Consider the following 10106-nt stretch of genomic DNA (forward strand, 5'->3'; position numbering starts at 1 on the left):
AAACACCTAAAGAAATGTTCAACATCTTTAGTCATAAGGGAAATGCAAATCAAAACAACCCTGAGATTTCACCTCACACCAGTGCGATTGGCTAAGATCAAAAACTCAGGTGACAGCAGATGCTGGCGAGGATGTGGAGAAAGAGGAACACTCCTCCATTGTTGGTGGGATTGCAGACTGGTAAAACCATTCTGGAAATCAGTCTGGAGGTTCCTCAGAAAATTGGACATTGAACTGCCTGAGGATCCAGCTATACCTCTCTTGGGCATATACCCAAAAGATTCCTCAACATACAAAAGAGACACGTGCTCCACTATGTTCATCGCAGCCTTATTTATAATAGCCAGAAACTGGAAAGAACCCAGATGCCCTTCAACAGAGGAATGGATTCAGAAAATGTGGTACATCTACACAATGGAATATTACTCAGCTATCAAAAACAACGAGTTTATGAAATTCGTAGGCAAATGGTTGGAACTGGAAAATATCATCCTGAGTGAGCTAACCCATTCACAGAAAGACAAACATGGTATGCACTCATTGATAAGTGGCTATTAGCCCAAATGCTTGAATTACCCTAGATGCCTAGAACAAACGAAACTCAAGACGGATGATCAAAATGTGAATGCTTCACTCCTTCTTTAAATGAGGAAAAAGAATACCCTTGGCAGGGAAGGGAGAGGCAAAGATTAAAACAGAGACTGAAGGAACACCCATTCAGAGCCTGCCCCACATATGACCCATACATATACAGCCACCCAATTAGAGAAGATGGACGAAGCAAAGAAGTGCAGGCCTACAGGAACCGGATGTAGATCGCTCCTGAGAGACACAGCCAGAATACAGCAAATACAGAGGCGAATGCCAGCAGCAAACCACTGAACTGAGAATAGGCCCCCGTTGAAGGAATCAGAGAAAGAACTGGAAGAGCTTGAAGGGGCTCGAGACCCCAAAAGTACAACAATGTCAAGCAACCAGAGCTTCCAGGGACTAAGCCACTACCTAAAGACTATACATGGACTGACCCTGGACTCTGACCCCATAGGTAGCAATGAATATCCTAGTAAGAGCACCAGTGGAAGGGGAAGCCCTGGGTCCTGCTAAGACTGAACCCCCAGTGAACTAGACTATGGGGGGAGGGCGGCAATGGGGGGAGGGTTGGGAGGGGAACACCCATAAGGAAAGGGAGGGGGGAGGGGGATGTTTGCCCGGAAACCGGGAAAGGGAATAACACTTGAAATGTATATAAGAAATACTCAAGTTAATAAAAAAAAAGATATAAGAATTTTAAATATTAAAAATAAATAATTGTACTTACTGTAAAAAAAATAATTACAGGAAAGCACAATCAAACAGGTAAAGCAACTGAAAATGAAAATAGAAGCAATAAAGAAAGGACAAAGGGAGATAGTCCTAGAGATAGAAAACCGAAGGAAGAGACAAGGAGCCGTAGATACAAGCATCACCAACAGAATACAAGAGATAGAAGAGAGAATCTCAGGAGCAGAAGATTCCATAGAAATCATCGACACAACTATCAAAGATAAAAGGGAAAAGGGAAAAAGCTACTGGCCCAAAACATACAAGAAATCCAGGACATAATGAGAAGATCAAACCTAAGGATAATAGGTATAGAAGAGACTGAAGACTCCCAACTCAAAGGACCAGTAACAAAATCATAGAAGAAAACTTCCCTAACCTAAAGAAAGAGATGCCCCCCGGCCCATACCTTCCTGCTCCCAAAACCCCTGGGAAAGAGAGCTCATCGCCCAGACAGGTGGGCACTCCTGAGACTTCAGGGCAGGAGAAACTGCCAGTACTGCTCAACCTTGCCCACCCCCTTGCCCAAGAGGAAACTGTATAGGGCCTCTGGAAACAGGAAGACAGGGGCACTCAAGCTGCAGGTGCCCTGTGGTCCAGACTGCGCTCGGATCTGAAGGGACCCAGTCAAACAACTCCCTGCACCCAAATCCCATAGGAGGGAGAGCTAGGCCTCCAGAGGGCCAGACACGCCTGGGAAGCCAGAGGAGACCACTCTCTGCCCACATTTCTGACTCTAGAGGAAAACGCCTAGCACCATCTAGGCCCCCTGTACACAGGGCCTTCTGGTTGCTGCCCTCACGGAAAGCTGAAACATAGCCCCGAGGAGCAATTTCAGACCCGAGACCAGAGGTAAGACCAACTTTTCTGCTCCAAGTGACCTGCCTGGTGGACTCAGGACACACAACCAAAGAAACAGCTGAAGACCAATAGACAGGAAAAGACACACCTGAAAGCAGAACACTCTGTTCCCATAACAGGCTGAAAGAAAACAGGAAAACAGGTCTACAGCACTCCTGACACACAGGCCTATAGGACTGTCTACCCACTGTCAGAAATAGCAGAACAAGGTAACACCAGAGACAACCTCATGGCGAGAGGCAAGAGCATGAACCCAAGCAAGAGAAAGCAAGACTATGCCTCTCAAGAAAGAAATTGAAGAAGATCTCAGAAGATGGAAAGATCTCCCATGCTCATGGATTGGCAGGATTAATATAGTAAAGATGGCCATTTTACCAAAAGCAATCTACAGATTCAGTGCAGTCCCCATCAAAATACCAATCCAATTCTTCAGAGAGTTAGACAGAACAATTTGCAAATTCATCTGGAATAACAAAAATCACAGGATAGCTAAAACTATCCTCAACAATAAAAGGACTTCTGGGGAGAATCACTATCCCTGACCTCAAACAGTATTACAGAGCAATAGTGATAAAAACTGTATCCTATGGTACTGAGACAGACAGATAGACCAATGGAATAGAATTGAAGACCCAGAAATGAAACCACACACCTATGGGCACTTGATTTTTCACAAAGGAGCCAAAAACATCAAATGGAAAAAAGATAGCATTTTCAGCAAATGGTGCTGGTTCAACTGGAGGTCAACATGTAGAAGAATGCAGATCGATTCATTCTTATCACCCTGTACAAAGCTTAAGTTCAAGTCGATCAAGGACCTCCACATCAAACCAGATACACTCAGACTAATAGAAGAAAAAGTGGGGAAGAATCTCAAACACATGGGCACTGGAGAAAATTTCCAATTTGGTGAACAAAACACCAATGGCTTACGCTCTAAGATCAAGAATCGACAAATGGGATCTCATAAAACTGCAAAGCTTCTGTAAGGCAAAGGACACTGTGGTTAGGACAAAACGGCAACCAACAGATTGGGAAAAGATCTTTACCAATCCTACAACAGATAGAGGCCTTATATCCAAAATATACAAAGAACTCAAGAAGTTAGACCGCAGGGAGACAAATAACCCTACTAAAAAATGGGGTTCAGAGCTAAACAAAGAATTCACAGCTGAGGAATGCCAAATGACTGAGAAACACCTAAAGAAATGTTCAACATCTTTAGTCATAAGGGAAATGCAAATCAAAACAACCCTGAGATTTCACCTCACACCAGTGAGAATGGCTAAGATCAAAAACTCAGGTGACAGCAGATGCTGGCGAGGATGCGGAGAAAGAGGAACACTCCTCCATTGTTGGTGAGCCGGATGTAGATCTCTCCTGAGAGACACAGCCAGAATACGGCAAATACATAGGTGAATGCCAGCAGCAAACCACTGAACTGAGAACAGGACTCCCGTTGAAGGAATCAGAGAAAGGACTGAAAGAGCTGATGGGGCTTGAGACCCCATATAAACAACAATGCCAACCAACCAGAGCTTCCAGGGACTAAGTCGCTACCCATGGACTGACCCTGGGCTCCAACTGCATAGGTAGCAATGAATAGCCTAGTAGGGGCACCAGTTGAAGGGAAACCCCTTGGCCCTGCCAAGGCTGGACCCCTAGTGATTGGTATTTTTGGGGGGAGGGCAGTAATGGGGGAGGATTGGGTGGGGAACACCTACATACTAGGGGAGGGGGAGGGCTTAGGGGGATGTTGGCCCAGAAACCGGGAGAGGGAATAACATTTGAAATGCAAAAGCATCATAACCTAGCTTCACTAACAATTTTATTTTTCCAAATGCTTTCTAAGGGTGATGGTCATCGATGACAATCTACATCTCTAAATTCTTTCCTAGGGTGTACTTGAGTTATAATCTGCTCCAGCAGCAATGCCTGAGAAAGATCGAGCATTATTATTGTGAGTGCCAGTAATGTTGGCCAGTGAGTGGCTGAAACACCTTAGAGTTTCCATACAATTCTTAGATTATGAGGGATGTGAAGGCAACAAGCAGAGCAAAACACCACAGAGTTTTTTCCAGGACACGTAGTCCTAGGGGCTGTGCCTCTCCAAGTCACACCCATTGTGGTTGTACTAACCAGTGACTGCATTCCGTGAATCCTAAAGCCATTTCTTGTTCCTCCTATGTGGCCCTCGATAGACCAGACCATGTGTATTGGTTTGTATATGCTTGGCCTACTGGGAGTGGCACTACTGGAAGGTGTGGCCTTGTTGGAGTAGGTGTGCCCTTGTGGGGCTTTAATACCCTTATCGTAGCTGCCTGGAAGCGAGTATTCTGCTAGCAGCCTTCAGATGAAGATGTAGAACTCTGAGCTTCTCCTGCACCATTCCTGCCTGGATGCCGCCATGTTCCTGCCTTGATGATAATGGACTGAACCTCTGAACTTGTAAGCCTGCCCCACTTAAACGTTGTCCTTATAAGAATTTTCTTGGTCATGGTGTCTGTTCTCAGCAGTAAAACCCTAACTAAGACACCAAGTCTCACAAAATACAAATGGTAAAACATAACAGAGGAAAACACCTAACGTCCACTTCTGGCATCTACAGTCACATGTACAGAGAGCCAGCCATTATGCATAAATAGAGGAATTCCTTTTTCAAGCATCCATAGGAATTTGTCTAGGGTGTATTTTTCCATACCCAGTAAGGCTGTACTTGTTTCACATTTACTCCTGGGACCCAAGCGATACGTAATACTTAGATCAGGGATTATTTATCCCGTGTGTTTGTTAGGTTTGAATGTTCATCTAGTCTTGAATGGCAGACTGATCGCCGAATTGAAATCTTGCATAACTTTTTTTCAAATAACTTAGTTAGCTCCTGCACTTAGAGCGGCAGTAACTCGTTGCTCCCAACCTCTCCTCCTCCAGGTGGAAGAGCTGCATCACTCCTCAGACCTCTCAGGCCAGGCGTGTCAAACTCAGACAAAAGCTCTTCAGAGACCAGCGCGGACTTGAGCCCCGTCGGGCCACTTTTTATTCTCACACCAAATAGCATGGGAAGAAGAAAGAATTCATAAGACACTTGCTGTGTGTCTCACTTTGCTCTATGTTAACATTACTCTAAGGCACCTACTGTGTGCCTCACTTTTCTCTATGGTAATATTATTCTAACACATCTACTTTGTGCCTCACTTTGCTCTACATTAATATTACTAAACATGTTTGTTCCGTTTTCATGATTGCCCTCACGAGGAGCCATTTGACATTTTCCCCCAATCACTCCCCTCCCTCATCAAGTTTAAGAACAAGAAATTATGGGGCTGGGGATTTAGCTCAGTGGTAGAGCGCTTACCTAGGAAGCGCAAGGCCCTGGGTTCGGTCCCCAGCTCCGAAAAAAAGAACCAAAAAAAAAAAAAAAAAAAGAACAAGAAATTTACTATTTAGCTGCACTTTGTCCATAAATCTAAAATCTTTTTTTACCTCTTACTACCCAGTTTTCCCATCCTTCAAGGCAATGTAACCTTCGCTGAAAATACTGTTATCAGCCACAGTATGTATTTGACTTGATTCAAGCAACAATGTCGTGATGTAAATATCATTCTGAACCAGACTACCTGGGTTGAATCCAAGCACGACCATTCCCTCAGGTTTGATCATGGACAATTAACACAACTGCACCTCAGTTTCCTCATTTACAAATGGAGATGATAATAGTGACAGTGATCCCACAAAGGTCACTGTGACAACTTAGTCAGGATGATGGGTTTAGAATGGTTCTTCGTATATAGGAGTCATTACTGTTGCTGTATTATTAGCAATACCCCCCAAAAAAGTTAAGCTGGGACTGGAGAGATGGGTCAGCAGTTAAGGGCACTGACTGCTCTTGCAGAGGTCCTGAGTTCAATTCCCAGCAACTACATGGTGGCTCACAACCATCTGTAATGAGATCCAATGCTCTCCTCTTCTGGTGTGTCTGAAGACAGGGACAGTGTACTCACATTCGTAAATAAATAAATAAATAAATCTAAAAAAATAAGCTAAATATTTGTAAGTGCAGCTTAACAAAGCAGGCTCATGCCTTTGGATAGAGAGAAGGTGATTGGTCTAAGTCCACCCCTTTTGTAAAAGCAGAAACTGTAACTGAAGACCAGAGCTCCAAGACATCAAAATAAGAATTTCCTGTTCATGTCATGTTTCCTTATATCTTGATGATCACAGAGGACACCTCTGTCCAGACCAGCTCTTGGCATGGAATGACAACCATGGACAAAATGTTCTCTTGTCTTTTTTCCAAAAATTGTGTGTGCCACAAGCCAGTACCTTGGCCTATCTCCCTAAACAAACAGTAGTGTTTTGCCCAGAGAAGAGAGCACTGAGTTCCTTCCTTTTGTCTTGGGTCTTGTCTGATCTTACTCAAAGTCTAAATGGTCTAGTCTAAGAATGGAAACTTGATACCAGACACCAGTGTGTCAGACTGTGATAGGAAGCCTATCGCTCTCCACTCCTGTCCTCCATTCCATTTGTCCTTAGACCCAAGCCCTCTTTACACTACCCACAGTTCAGTGAGAGGTAGCAGTCACTGCAGCCATAAGCCCAGGACCACGTAAGTCCACATCTCACCCACCCTTCCTTATCTAACAACTTGAGTCAAGATGAATGAGCACACACCTTGCTGCACTGCTACAGAAAAGTAGCCCCAGTCCTGTGCTCATCCGAAGACAAGGGCCAGCCAGACTGTAAAGAGAGACAATATTGCCCCTTGCCAGCCTCCACCAGAGGAGCAGGGATGGGCAAGAAAAGATCCAGTCAGTTCCTTGACTTCATCCTATGTTTCTTTAACCTGAAAATGTTGAGTAATAACTAATGTCCTCAGAATATGACAGTGATGGTGGGATATATATTTGATGTGAGACAAAACAGTGCTTCTGGTCAACAAAGGTCTTAGACTGACAGCCAGTCATGTCTTATGTGAGCATTTTATAACAGTGGAATAATTCATACATTTTAAGACTTTGTACATTTATTCTATTGTGAATATATTGCCTTTGCTTTAAATTGATTTTAAAACAATTTTAATGGATGTTTATGTCTCCTCATAAGGGCAAGCTGTCATTATTTAGCAATTTCTCTCTCGTTGAAGAGTTAAAACGTTTCCCATTTTCACATTACATAAACTGCTACCAGTCACCAGGCCATCTTATAAATCATTTTTGTGTGACTTTCTAATTGTTTTAATAAAATAAATTTCTAGAAGCAGAAACACAGAACCACATTGGGAAAATGTTTTAAAGTACTCAAACATATCATCAAACCTCGGTGGAAAGATACTATCAATATTTTCTCCCACCATCAATGTCTAAAAAGGAACTCTTCAACTATGTGCCTCAGTTTCTTTATGTGAAAAATGAAAAAATAGTGTGTTTCTAAGAAGGACTTTGTGAAATTAACTTTAAATTAGAGGGTTTTTAATGTGTCCATGCTCTTGGCACCTACAACCTTAATGATCAATTTTCAAAATGTTTGCTAATTTGTTACCTTTTTTAAAATATTGATTTGTGAGTTGGTCATGGTGCTGTACATCTTTAATCCCAGCACTCAGGATACAGAGGCAGGTAGATCTTTATGAGTTCAAGACAAGCCTGTTCTACGTAGCGAACTCCAGGATACCCAGGGCTACATAGAGAGACCTATCTCAAAAACCCAAAAGACAAAAAAAAATTTTATATAAAATTAATACATTGCTGCTTTAATCTTATATATATACTTTAATTTGTATATCTGTTTATTGTTGGTTGAATATTTCCATGAGTATTTCTTCTTTTCTGACATCTCTATTGATGTGTCTTGTTTGTAAATGGAGAACTCCTAAAAAAAAAAAAAAAAACTTTTTGATTCATTAAAGATTTTTAAAACAGCTGCAAACTTTTTAATGTAATATTTTAATTGATTATTTGGGACTTTCACATAATGTACCCAATCCTTCCAGGACTTCCCCCCCCAAAAATATGATCAAACAATAAAAGTGTCCAATTTGTGCTGTCTGTATAGTCAGTGGAGCATGGTCAAACTCCCCAGTGACCACCCCCTTAAAGAAACGTGAGTCCTTCCCCACCCCCTCCAGAAGCATCTATTATGAAGAGCTATTCTTCATCTTCATCACAATTTTTAAGAGGCCTCTTGAATGACTTTCTGTCTAGATTGTTACCTTGGGGGGATGGGGTAGGGTTAACAGAAGCCAGCCCCAGTGTATGTCTCTCTCTGCTCACTGCCTGTGGATCAGGTTGTCAAGTTCTCAGCTATTACTCCAGCGCCATGCCGGTCTGCTTCCTGCTATGACTGTAAACTAACCCTGTAAAACGATAAGCAAGCTCTCAATTAAATGCTTTATTTTATGAGAGTTGCCTTGGTCAGTGTGTCTCTTCACAGCAACAGAGCCGTAACTAAGACACTGGAGGAGTGCTTGAAACAGGCAGACTCTAGGGCCCAGGAGTTACAAGCCTAAATTAGGATGTCTGGGAAAGACCTCAGAGCTGGCCTTCTGAAAGGCTGCCCCGGGGACTCTCAGAAGGTATTAGGTGATGGAAGAACCATGCTTTGAAACACTAGAGTCTGTTTGAGGGTCCTGGGCTCAGAACCTCACTGTTTTCGGTTTGAGCCCTTTTAGATCCTGCAGGCTGAGTCAGGTGTGGCTAATGCTGTGAGATTTTGCACAAGTCAAACTGATGCTAGTGTCTGCCTTGCAGGAACATAAGTGATAATTATTGACTAGTGTAAAGTTGGGATATACTAGAATTTGTGAGCTTCAAAGATATATTTAAAACGTCGACAGCTGGAACCATGCCCATGATCTGAGCTACCCAGGGAGGCCATGTTGATGTGCGTGGTCTACACTGCAGGGAAATCTGAGGCGGGCTGAATGCCAAGCAAGTAACACAGGTCACATATTAACTGAAACTGCTTCCAATTCCTACAACCTTCAGAAATCTTTAAGAGTTTGGCAGAACTGAACCCTCTTACTTCAGACCGACACACACACACACCATGTGTCCTGGTGTAGTATTAATATAATAAATCTCTTATCTAATACATCAACTTAAGGCCTTTCTCTCAAACACCCCTTCATCATCTCCCTCCCATCAAAACCCAACATTGCGGATCCTCAATTTCATCTGTATGATACCTGCCTGAAAGAATCATTCCAAGAATAAACAGGATTATATGTGTATGTGCATGTGTGCATGCATGTGTGAATGTGTGTGTATGTATGTGTGTATATATAATATGTATATATGTATATATATTTTAACAGTTTCTAGCAATGGAAAAAATGACAGTTGTTACATCAATGAGAATTTATACAATTGGGATGGAGGAAACAAATATCTGTGGTAATAACTTATAATTACACAAAGACAGTTCACAAATTAATTTCAGTAGAAGCATCCTATTTGACTTTCTTATTGCTGATGACATTATCCTGGAAAGAAAGACCAATGCCATTTTTCTAGGTTCTTGTCGCTACCAGAAATGAGACAAAGTAAGGAATTTGAAGGCATTTGCTTTATTTATTTAATTTATTTTTATTAGATATTTTTATTTACATTTCAAATGTTATTCTCTTTCCCCGTTTTCCATCCATAAACCCCCTATCCCATCCCTATCCCCCTTCTTCTATAAGGGTGTTCCCTCTCCCTAACCAATCCCCCTTCTCAACTCCCCATCCTGGCATTCCCCAACACTGGGGACTTCAGCCTTGGCAGGACCAAGGGCTTCTCCTCCCATTGGTGCCCAACAAAGCCATTCTCTGCTACATATGCAGCTGGAGCCATGGATCTGTCCATGTGTCCTCTTTGGATGGTCGTTTAGTCCCTGGGAGCTCTGGTTGGTTGGTATTGTTGTTCTTATAGGGTTGCAAGCCCCTT

The 10106-nt window shown here is 42.5% G+C and overlaps 1 long non-coding RNA gene across 3 annotated transcripts in view; it reads left to right on the forward strand.

Annotated features, from left to right (window-relative positions):
- LOC120103543 (uncharacterized) overlaps window positions 1–9730 on the forward strand; it is a 68182-nt gene extending 58452 nt beyond the window's left edge. For all 3 annotated transcript variants that reach the window (XR_010052704.1, XR_005505990.2, XR_010052705.1), the window contains one exon: window positions 5113–9730. This is a non-coding gene — a long non-coding RNA (uncharacterized LOC120103543). The remainder of the gene's footprint in view (window positions 1–5112) is intronic.
- The last annotated feature ends 376 nt before the right edge of the window (window positions 9731–10106 follow it).

Source organism: Rattus norvegicus, chromosome 6 (genome assembly GCF_036323735.1).
Source record: "Rattus norvegicus strain BN/NHsdMcwi chromosome 6, GRCr8, whole genome shotgun sequence".
Lineage (NCBI taxonomy): Eukaryota > Metazoa > Chordata > Mammalia > Rodentia > Muridae > Rattus > Rattus norvegicus.